Below are 12532 nucleotides of genomic sequence, written 5' to 3'. Positions count from 1 at the left end.
TCTATACAGCGGACTACAACATGGATGTTTAATAAGAACGAGGGACTGCTGTGAACTCATCTAGAGACTCTGCACCGTGCTCTGATGCTGCTGCTTTGCTTTATGAACGTGGACAACAGAGAAACAGATTCTTCATGACCAAAGTTGGAATTGAAATAAAAAAGGAAAGTGAAACTTATGCTCGTCACCCTCTCCCTCCGGTCCACATTAATACAAATTATCCCAATACGTATGATTGTATGAACTAAAGATCTTAAAATCAATACAGATGTATTTATTATAAACATTAGTGGTCCTTAACATCTATCACTGTGTATATCACCATTCAAACATCTTTTAAAAGTTGAACAAACCCCACACAGCTCAGTAAAGACTGAAATGTTGACTTTATTTGATAATTTCAGTGAAAACTAACGTTCATATTTCTCTTTTTGATTATAATACTGATGAACGTTCAAAACAAAGCACTTTGGCAACTTACCACCTATGTTTTAAAATGCTTAATAAGCACCGTAACTTTCATGATATTATTTCTCCGTCATAATCGGTTGTTTCCGTGAACGGCCGACTGTTGAGTGACGGCAAATGCTGCGGCTGCAAGGCATTGTGGGGCAGCATTTTCGCTTCTCCTGTCGGTTAGGGCCATGCTGTCAGTATCACAACACTAAGGCTGAAGTCGAACAGTCCATTTAGCTTAGGAACCTTCCTAAAGGAGTGAAATGACCCGGAAGTCCCTCAGTGGCAGCCATGATAAGTGCCGTTCGAATTCTCTAGAATGATGAGAATGATAGGAAAGGAGGTTTCAAACTTCCTTTATAACCTCCTTTAGCTTAGGAACCACTGGACCTCCCTAACCGACAGGAGAAGCGAAAATGCTGCCCCACAATGCCTTGCAGCCGCAGCATTTGCCGTCACTCAACAGTCGGCCGTTCACGGAAACAACCGATTATGACGGAGAAATGATATCATGAAAGTTACGGTGCTTATTAAGCATTTTAAAACATAGGTGGTAAGTTGCCAAAGTGCTTTGTTTTGAACGTTCATCAGTATTATAATCAAAAAGAGAAATATGAACGTTAGTTTTCACTGAAATTATCAAATAAAGTCAACATTTCAGTCTTTACTGAGCTGTGTGGGGTTTGTTCAACTTTTAAAAGATGTTTGAATGGTGATATACACAGTGATAGATGTTAAGGACCACTAATGTTTATAATAAATACATCTGTATTGATTTTAAGATCTTTAGTTCATACAATCATACGTATTGGGATAATTTGTATTAATGTGGACCGGAGGGAGAGGGTGACGAGCATAAGTTTCACTTTCCTTTTTTATTTCAATTCCAACTTTGGTCATGAAGAATCTGTTTCTCTGTTGTCCACGTTCATAAAGCAAAGCAGCAGCATCAGAGCACGGAGCAGAGTCTCTAGATGAGTTCACAGTAGTCCCTCGTTCTTATTAAACATCCATGTTGTAGTCCGCTGTATAGAAAACTGTGGTTTCCATAGTTTCCCCACAGCAGCAGACGCACACAATGACGTCCGCTGGCGCATCATAAACACGTCGGATAGTGAAAGTGCATTCGGATTCTCTAAAGTACCGCAGTCTCTTCTCCTAAGACCTTTTGAATTCTCCTATCCACTATCCCTTAACCCCGTGACGTTTCACTCAGAGGTCAAGGAATAGACGATAGGGTTAGAACTTAGGAGCTGATTTTTAAACTATCCGACTGCAGCCTGACTCTGCACATTTTAATGGAGGCTTTTAATTTTGACTTGTAGCAACCAATTATTTAATCAAATTAGCACTTAACTTTAAATACAATGAAATAGAAACCGAATAAAGTAAAAACCTGGTCAAGTGTTCTGTCTTCTGTTGCTCTCCCTGAGGTTTCTTACATTTATTCCACCATTCATTTATTGAGGGGGGGGGTGGGAGTTGGTCATCATCTTAATAATAATAAAGCTGATTCTTGTTTCCGGACAGTCGGACAAGAACAAAATAAGAAAAGCACAAGTTTCACGTGTGGGCCATATTCCATTGTACTTATTCAAATAAGCCAATTCAAAGTAGACAACGGGCTGTAGTTTGGACACCCCTGATCTAGATGGACACACTTCCCTTATACATTTAATAATGTTGTCCATCACTTTCTCTTAAAGGTGGGGTAGGTAAGTTTGAGAAACCGGCTCGAGATCGCTAGAATTTGAAAATACACAACCGGAGAAAATCTGCCACTTCCTCACAGAGCCCCTCCTCCAACACACACAAACGCGCACATGACCAATGAGGGCACGAGGTAAGTTTGTGCCCCGATGGAAGGCTGACAGGCAGGTAGGCCATCCAATCCGTTTAGCCGGGCCGGCTTTTTACAGTATTACGGCTTCTACAGATGAAATTTGTTTATGGATTTTTTTGTCAAAGCACTTAAGATATTCATTGCTATCGGGATGTTAAGAGCATTCCATGGAATATAACAAAAAGTGTATCTCAAGCCGGTTTCTGAAACGTACCTATATACCCCACCTTTAATTGTCTATAGGCCTACTGTACGCTGCTAGAGTTACTCCCAAAAATAATGTATATATTTTTATTTTAAGACTAAATAAATAAACCTACATCATTGACATACGTCATGATATAGACTAGAGTCTAGTCTATATCATGGCAATGATGTAGGTTTAGTCTTACATCATTATCTGTGATGCATGTTGTGTCTGCGTAATAATTCTAGATGAAATAGCATGCTCGTTATTTGGAGAGTTAAAAAACTGATGATCCGTAAATTCCTTAATCCAAACTCAAAAGTGTTATTTTTTTTCAAACAGGTTGCAATCTTAATGGGAACTGGGGAAAAGTGTATTTCTTTGAATACATCTTCAGATTGCAAAAGTGAAAGCTCTCCAGAAGGTTTCATGCAACTGGTATTTAAAATCTGAAGCAGTGCGTATTTTGTAATATCTGGTCGAGTCCCCAGGCGGTTCCTGACATTTTCGAAATATTTAGCCATTGTCTGTCATCAGTTATGTGATGATGGCGCAGATGTTTTTGGCACAAACACACATATCATTTTAATTAAAACCCCGTGCAGGCACTGACAGCAGCAATCTGTTGATGTCTATTAAGCAGATTATGAAGCGAGGAATTCTCTGGATTGTGTTACAGATGTTAGTGGGACTGTCCACAATTTAATGTTTATTTTATTTCAGCCTCATGTTAGCCCAGGTTTAAAGTTTAAACTACTTGAATTTGTGTCGGATTAATAAGCTTTGTCCTTAGGTTGAGGTGTTTAATTATTTGTTTCTGATAAACACTGATGATAACAGATCCAATAATTCAATAGTTTTTGATGGATCTCATTAGCTATTGCTCCAAACAAAAATATCTCAAGAAATATTGGATAGATTGCCATGAAATGTATAAACTCTGTTGATGCCTTGATAAAGCTATCACTAATATTCCATAGTAACAATGTATCTCAAAGAAAACCATGATGAAGTAATAAGAAATGATCACCCAATTCTGAAGCTCCCATCGGCTTTATGGATGTTTATAGTGAGTTTCAGATTATTGTGTTGTTGTGAGGCCCACAAATTCACACTTTTGGTTCACTCTCACTGCTGTTGTAGAGTTGTTTGGGGCTACAGCAGCGTCAGCCGCTGCTTCCAACAAAGTAGCTCTAAAAATCCACCTGCTTAGCAAATAGCTGGTGAACACAGTGGACCATTTAGCAGCTAAAGATCCGGATATATCCTTCTGCAGTAGATGGAGACCAAAAACAGAAAAAATAAAAATTGGACAGGTGGTCAGGATCCCTGAATAAATGATAATGCTAAGTTATCAAGCAACACCAACATAAAAAGTAATGATATGTTGGTGTACCCAGTTCACACATTTCCCCCACAGGTGGCCAAAGAATGATCATGACCAAATACAGTGGAGGAAATAAGTATTTGATCCCTTTCCGATTTTGTAAGTGAACCCACTTACAAAGAAATGAACAGTCTATAATTGTAATGGTAGGTTTATTTTAACAGTGAGAGTAAGACTATCAAAAAGAAAATCCAGAAATTGACATTATATAAAAGATAACAATTGATTTGAATTTAACTGTGTGAAATAAGTATTTGATCCCCTTGCAACAAACAAGAATTCTGGCTCCCACAGACATGTTACATAGAGTAAGTCAATTTCCTTTAGGAAAGTACTCATAATATCTACTTTACCTGTATAAAAGACACCTGTCCACAGAATCAATCAATCAGATTCCAACCTCTCCACCATGGGACAGACTAAAAAGCGGTCTCAGGACCCGAGGGACAAGATTGTAGACCTGCACAAGGCTGGGATTGGCTACAAGGCCATCAGAAAGCAGCTTGGTGAGAAGGAGACAACTGTTGGTGCGATTATTTGAAAATGGAAGGAAAGAAAATGGGCATCAATCAACAATCAATAGCCCTCGGTCTGGGGCTTCAGCTCCACACAAGATCTCTCCCCGTGGGGTATTGATGATCATGAGACAGGTGAGGTATCAGCCAACAACACGGGAGGAACTTGTTAATGATCTCAAGGCAGCTGGGACCACAGTCACCAAGAAAACTATTGGTAACACACGACTGCACCATGATGGATCAAATCCTGCAGAGCCCGCAAGGCCCCCCTGCTCAAGAAGACACATGAACAAACCGTCAGAAGTTTGCCAAAGAACATCTGAATGATTCAGAGAAGGTGACCTGGTCAGATGAGACCAACATCGCAATATTTGGCATCAGCTCGACACGCCGTGTTTGGAGGAAGATAAATGCTGACTATAACCCCAAGAACACCGTCAAGCATGGAGGTGGAAACATTATGCTTTGGGGGTGTTTTGCTGCTAAGGGGACAGGACAACTTCCCTGCATCGAGGAGAGGTTGTACATTGGGCGAAAGCATCCTTCCCTCAGCCAGGACACTGAACATGGATCATGGAGTGGTCTTCCAGCAGGACAATAAACCTGAACATACGGCCAAGGCAACACAGGAGTGGCTAAAGAAGAAGCACATTTAGGTGATGGAGTCGCCGAGCCAGTCTCCTGACCTTAATCCCATATACAATCTGTGGAGGGAGCTGAAGCTTCCAGATGCCAAGCATCAGCTTCAAAACCTGAAGGATTTGGATTTGGACAGGACCTTCAGAGAGGATGAGATGTGCACAAACCTGGAGACCAACTACAAGAATCATCTGACCTCTGTGCTGTCCAACAAGGGGTTCTCCAGCAAGTACTAAGACATGTTCTGCAAGGGGATCAAATGATTTCCCACAGTTAAATGCAAATACATTTTTACCTTTTCTATAATGTCCATTTCTGGATTTTCTTTTTGATATTCTTACTCTCACTGTTAAAATAAACCTACCATTACAAATATAGACTGTTCATTTCTTTCTTCATATACAAAATGTGCAGGCAGGGCCGTCCCTCCCTACAGGCCGATCACGCAGACTGCATGTGGCCTCACCTTGCGGAGTGGGCGCATAGGTTATGCCACGCAAATAGTTTTCGCCGCCGCGAGGCTCCACGCAACCCTAGTTGCCTCCACTGTAACTGTAAACAAAACGACATTCCCATCAGCCTTAGTAATTTTTTATGACAATAATAAGCCAGTATAGCATGCTAGCTTGCTAAACCAAGTTGGTGAACATGGTCAAATTTGTCCCGCTTAATATTAGCAGTGGAAGTGTCATCATATTGAGCAGGTTAGCATACTAAAGTTAGCGTCCATCTCAAAGCATCAATGATCCCCTGTTGCTTCAGAGTGCTAACATGGCTGAAGTCAAATGGTAAAAAAAAGGGTCCTTTACACATTGATACACTTACATGTTTATATCAAAATGGGTCTCATGTGTCCCCATCCAATGTGCATGATAGTGGTGTCCTCATCAGTCTGTCTTGCCAGTAATTGTGACCAAATCTACCTTGTAAATAGGTCACTGTAACCTCAGCCCTCAGGCAGCTTTGTGTGTGCGTGGCCTTAGAGTCGTGTGTTGGCATGTATGAGAACAGGCTGTAACTCCATAGCATGGTGCTGTCTGTCACTGGGAAACTGGGGCTGAACAGGGACATGTGTTCACCTGACACACACAACAGAAACAGTAGAAGGCTATTGTAAGCTCTGTCCTCCTAGATACATCCTGCATAAATGAAGAGGTTTGTTTGTTTGTTTCTGTGTGTGTGTGTGTGTGTGTGTGTGTGTGTGTGTGTGTGCCCCAAACATGTCTTCAGAATCAGGGAGAAACAAATGCTCTGTGCAGTGAAGCAATCATAATCAATCAATCAATCAATCAATCAATCAATCAATCAATCAATCAATCAATCAATCAATCAATCAATCAATCAATCAATGTTTATTTATATAGCCCAATATCACAAATGTACATTTGTCTCAGTGGTCTTCACAGTGTGTACAGAATATCAGTATGACAATACGACACCCTCTGTCCTTAGACCCTCACATCGTACAAGGAAAAACTTCCAAAGAAAACCCAGTTTAAAGGGAAAAATGGGAGAAACCTCAGGGAGAGCAACAGAGGAGGGATCCCTCTCCCAGGACGGACAGACGTGCAATAGATGCCGTGTGTAAATTGAAAAGATAATACATTTGCAACATAGGTAGTCCAAATGTTTGGAAATGCATGTGTGTATAATAGGAAGATGAATCCACGAGGATATCCATCCAGGACCTATGATCCAGGACCACAGCCACGACTCAAGATCCAGCGCTCGCGATCCAGGACACAGGACCGCAGGATCATCCATGACTCCGGATCCCAGCGTATATAGACACCAAAAAGAAAGACATTTGGGGAAGCTGGGTTAATCGGAACATGAGTGTACACGGGTATAGACAGAGAGAAGGAAGAAGTAAGATGTCCCCCGACAAACTAAGCCTATATCAGCAAAACTAGGGGCTGAATCTAATCAGCCCTAACTATAAGCTTTATCAAAAAGGAAGGTCTTAAGCGCACTCTTAAAAACGGATAGGGTGTCTGCCGCCCGAACACAAACTGGAAGCTGATTCCACAAATGTGGAGCTTGATAAGAAAAGGCTCTGGCTCCCATTGTACTTTTAAAGATTCTAGGAACAACCAACAACCCTGCATTCTTGGAACGCAATGCCCTAGTAGGACAGTAGGGTATAATGAGTTCTTTAAGGTAAGATGGCGCCTGCCCATTAAGGGCTTTGTAGGCGAGAAGAAGAATTTTAAATTCTATCCTGTGTTCTATAGGGAGCCAGTGTAAGGCAGCCAGAACAGGAGTAATGTGGTCCCTTTTCCTAACTCTGGTTAGTACACGAGCCGCAGCATTTTGAATCAGCTGAAGCGACTTGATTGACTTCTTGGTACTCCCTGATAATAAAGAGTTACAATAATCCAGCCTAGAAGTAACAAATGCATGGACTAGTTTCTCTGCATCGTTTTGAGGCAAGATATGCCTGATTTTTGCAATGTTACGTAGATGGAAGTAGGCGGTCCTTGAAATTGATTTTATGTGGGCGTTAAAGGATAAATCCTGATCAAATATAACACCAAGATTCCTTACAGTCTCACTGGAGGCCAAATTAATGCCATCCATAGTTAGTATATCTTTAGATAATTTGTTTCGTAGATTCTTCGGGCCAAGTACAATAACTTCAGTTTTGGTCGTGTTTAACATCAAAAAGTTTAAAGTCATCCACGTTTTTAAGTCCTTAAGGCAGTCTTGAATTTTATTTAGATGATTAATTTCATCAGGCTTGATTGATAAATATAGTTGAGTATCATCCGCATAACAATGAAAGTTTACAGAATGATTCCTTATAATATTGCCTAACGGAAGCATATATAATGTGAACAAAATAGGTCCGAGCACTGAGCCCTGTGGCACTCGATGGCTAACTTTGGTTTGCGTGGAAGATTCATCGTTAACACGTACAAACTGAGAGCGTTCAGATAGATAGGACCTAAACCAGCCTAAAGCAGTTCCCTGTATGCCAACTAAGTGCTCTAGTCTTTGCAATAGGATATCATGGTCGATAGTATCAAATGCAGCACTAAGATCGAGCAAAACAAGAATAGAGACAAGTCCCTTGTCTGAGGCTATTAGAATATCATTTGTGACTTTAACCAGAGCTGTCTCTGTGCTATGATGTGTTCTAAAGCCAGACTGAAAATCTTCAAATAAATCATTGTTTTTTAAGTAATCACACAGCTGTTTTGCGACCGCTTTCTCAAGAATTTTTGAGAGGAACGGAAGATTAGAAATAGGTCTATAGTTGGCTAAAACCTCTGGATCGAGGTTGTGCTTTTTAAGAAGCGGTTTTATCACTGCTACTTTGAATGATTGTGGAACATAGCCTGATAATAAAGACATATTCATAATATTTAATAAAGAAGTGCTAATTAATGGAAAAACTTCCTTCAACAGCTTAGTTGGAATTGGGTCTAACATGCACGTTGATGGTTTAGAAGAGAGAATCATTGAATGTAATTGTTCAAGGTTAATGGCTGAAAAGCATTCTAGTTTACTATCTAGTGTAATATTAGAACTTATGATTCCGGGAGATGTTGATAACACTATACTGGTCGAAGGCAAGAGGTCATTAATTTTGTTTGTAAGAGTAACAATTTTATCGTTAAAAAAGCACATAAAATCATTACTACTGAGTGCTAAGGGAATAGAAGGCTCAATCGAGCTGTGGCTCTCTGTCAGCCTGGCTACAGTGCTGAAAAGAAATCTTGCATTATTCTTATTCTCATCTATTAATGAAGAGTAGTAGGCTGCTCTCGCTTAACGCAGTGCTTTCTTATATTCATTGAGAGTAATATGCCAAATTAAACGAGATTCTTCAAGTTTAGTGGAACGCCATATCCTTTCAAGTTGTCTAGACTTTTGCTTTATTTTGCGGGTTTCGGCATTATGCCATGGAGCTAATCTATGTTGTTTTATTTTCTTCTTTTTCAAAGGAGCAACAGAGTCTAATTTTATTCGCAGCGCATCTGTAGCACTATCAACAACATGATCAATTTGGGGTGGTGTACATTTTGTATAAGTTTCCTCCCCTACATGCAGACATGCTATCGAGTTAAGTATTGGTTGAATCTCTTCCTTAAATGTGGCTATAGCACTAACAGATAGGTTTCTGCTGCAAGAGCTTTTGACTAATGCTTTGTAGTCTAGTAACAGTACTTCAAAAGTTACTAAGAAATGGTCGGATAAAGCAGGATTATGCGGTTCGACTAATAGTTGCTCAATTTCAATACCATAAGTCAGAACAAGGTCGAGAGTGTGATTATAACAGTGGGTTGGTTTATTTACACTCTGACAGAAACCAACAGAATCTAATATAGAGTTAAATGCAACAGTAAGGCTATTTTTATCATCGTCAACATGAATATTAAAGTCACCTACGATAATTACTTTATCTGTTTTAAGAACCAAAGTTGATAAAAACTCAGAGAATTCTGATAAGAATTCTGAATAAGGACCTGGTGCACGATACACTGTAACAAATAAGATTGGCTGCAAAGTTTTCCAGGTCGGATGCGTAAGACTAAAAACGAGGCTTTCAAAAGAGGTATAATTACATTTTGGTTTAGTATTGATAAGTAAACTTGAGTCAAAGATTGCTGCAACTCCACCTCCTCGGCCCGTGCCTCGAGCAATATGAGTGTTGACATGGCTGGGTGGAGTGGCCTCATTTATGCTGACATATTCTTCATGTCTCAACCAAGTTTCAGTGAGACAGCATATATCAATATTATAATCTGATATTAAATCATTTACCAATATTGCTTTAGATGCTAGAGATCTTATGTTTAAGAGACCACATTTAATCTTCCTGTTTTGTTGCACTGTAGTAGTTGTTACATTTACTTTTATTAGGTTATTATGTATGACACCTCTATTAGGTTTTACCTTAAATTGTCCTTGGGCAGACACACACACCGCTAATATTGGGTATTTTATTGGGTTCGGGATTCCTATGGGTGACTGCCTAGGAGAGAGCGCAGAGAAGCGTGTAAGACTGCGACTCTGCCTCCTGGTCTCAACTCCAGTTTGTCATGGATTACGTCCACAAAGCCCTGAAATGTTTGCCGAAATGAGATCTGCACCTTTCAAAGTAGGGTGAATGCCGTCTCTCTTAATCAGACCAGGTTTTCCCCAGAAGGCTGTCCAATTATTTACGAAGCCCACATTGTTTGCTGGGCACCACCAAGACAACCAGCGCTGAAATGATGACATGCGGCTATACATGTCATCATTGATCAGATTGGGGAGGGGACCAGAGAAGATTACGGTGTCCGACATTGTTTTAGCATAACTACACACCGACTCCACATTAAGTTTGGTGCATTCTGATTGGCGTAAACGAACATCATTACCACCGACGTGAATAACAATCCTACTGTATTTACGTTTATCTTTAGCCAGCAGTTTAAGATGTGCCTCAATGTCGCCCGCTCTGGCCCCCGGAATGCATGTGACTGTGGAGGCTTCGGTCTCTAAATTCACGTGTCTCATAATAGAGCTACCAATAACTAGAGTTGGCTTCTCAGCGGGTGTCTCGCTGAGTGGGGAATATCTGTTAGATACGTGAACGGGTTGGTGGGGACCTGCGGGTTTCGCGTTATGCCCCTTCTGAACAGTCACCCAGCCTCCCTGCTGCTCGGGAGTTGCCGGGGGACGGCTAAGAGGAGCTACATTTTGGCGGTCCGCACATGCTAACATGGGCTTTACTTTAGCTGAGTTACTTTCTAAGATGCGGAGCCGGGCTTCTATGGCTATGATTCCCGCCTCCAACCTAACAACTATACTACATTTAACACATGTATCCTTACCAGTAAGGGAGGCCGGGAAGTAACCAAACATGAGACAGGAAGAGCAGGAAATAGCACCAGAAGGTGGGGAAAGAGCCATGGCTAGCTATCAAGCTAAAGTAGCTACCGTTAGCAAACCCGAAAAGAGTGTAGGCAACTGTGGAGTTACAGTCGCTAAGAGAAGGAGAGTTGTGAGTGCTTAAGCTGTAGTAACGTGTGATTACAACGTCAGGCAGTTGCCGTGATCAAGAGTTTTAAAACGATCGATTAAGTTTAAGTTAATAAGCTATCAGCAACAGAACAGGCACACGGGATACCCGGAGATGACAACAACAACCGGAAGTTACAACGTGCAACGTGCTCACCGCAATAGGTTCCTCCTCATAAATCCATAACCTCGACCTAGAAGTGTTTAGGCAGGAAAGCTGGATGTTGCAACCTGCTTAACGCCTCACTTACCTGATGGTAACTAGCCACAGTGTAAGAAATACAAATAAATATGTGTGCCGGAATTGAAAATTAAACCTCTTTCTTTCAGAATGAGAGGAAAAGTATTAAACGAAGTGAAAATCATTACACGTCTGGGCATGTTGAGAGCTGCTATTACACAAAAGGGGAGTTAGTCGGTTCCGTAAGAGCCAGCATGCGCAACCCAGTCTCACGGCATTTCGTGTAATAGTCACAAAATAAATGTAATCTATTGATTCGTGTTCGCCAACACAATTTTCCCATTTTTTTCGTGTCAAACAGAACGATTTTAAAAGCAATGTATTGGTAGCTATGTTTCGTGCCTGCACCACGTCTTTTTGTCCGGTCAATATCAAGCCACGATTATTGTTTTTATTTAAAATTGTATAATGTCTGACTTTTTTTTGTCGTCCGCGAGGAAAAGAACTGGGGCTCAAAGCCTCAGAATACTGATATCTGTATATTTCATATTTTTTCCTTCTAATTTGTTATTATTTACAATGCTTTTAAAATCGTTCTGTGTGACACGAAATCGTGTTGGTGAACACGAATCAATAGATTAATTTCTTGACTATAACACGAAATGCCGTGAGACTGGGTTGGCATGCGGGCCGGCTGTACAAGGTTTCGGTGAGTGTTAAACGAGTTTAATGTGCAAAGTTAATGTCAGCTAGCTAACATTAGTTTAGCAACTCATTTTCTGTGTACCTTGTCCAATGCCAACACTAATGGTATCCACAGCATACACGCAGTTCTTAACTTGACTTCCGGCTTCACAGAGTTTCTTTGTTTATAGCAGTTAGCAAACAGTATGTTATGAATGAGATTATAAGGAGAGTGACCTGTGGCGTAACATATTAAACACACAAAGTCTAATGCTCCTTATTGACGTTATTAATCACTTGCGGGAGACAAATCTAAGGATACGTCACCATGAAGCTGAGAGGAAGACACGGCCCTCGTTGATGCAACTAATAGAAGGAGATTACAGAATGATATATATGAGAGTGTACGGGGAGACGCACTCTCTCTCTCTCTCTTCGATCACTGCTGTGAAACTTTTAGTAAAATGCACTACAACGCTACTTTATTAAATATTCTTAACACTTCCTGAGGCGCCACCTTGTCTCCTTGTAAACGTAGGCTACTCCTGGACTTTGGAAAAAAGAACACTTTCACTAGCCATGTGGAAGTGCTTACAGCATCCAGAACCTCTGTGCTCAGACTGCA

This window comes from Pseudochaenichthys georgianus, chromosome 18 (genome assembly GCF_902827115.2).
Source record: "Pseudochaenichthys georgianus chromosome 18, fPseGeo1.2, whole genome shotgun sequence".
In the NCBI taxonomy this organism is placed as follows: domain Eukaryota; kingdom Metazoa; phylum Chordata; class Actinopteri; order Perciformes; family Channichthyidae; genus Pseudochaenichthys; species Pseudochaenichthys georgianus.
This window is presented reverse-complemented; position numbering follows the sequence as displayed.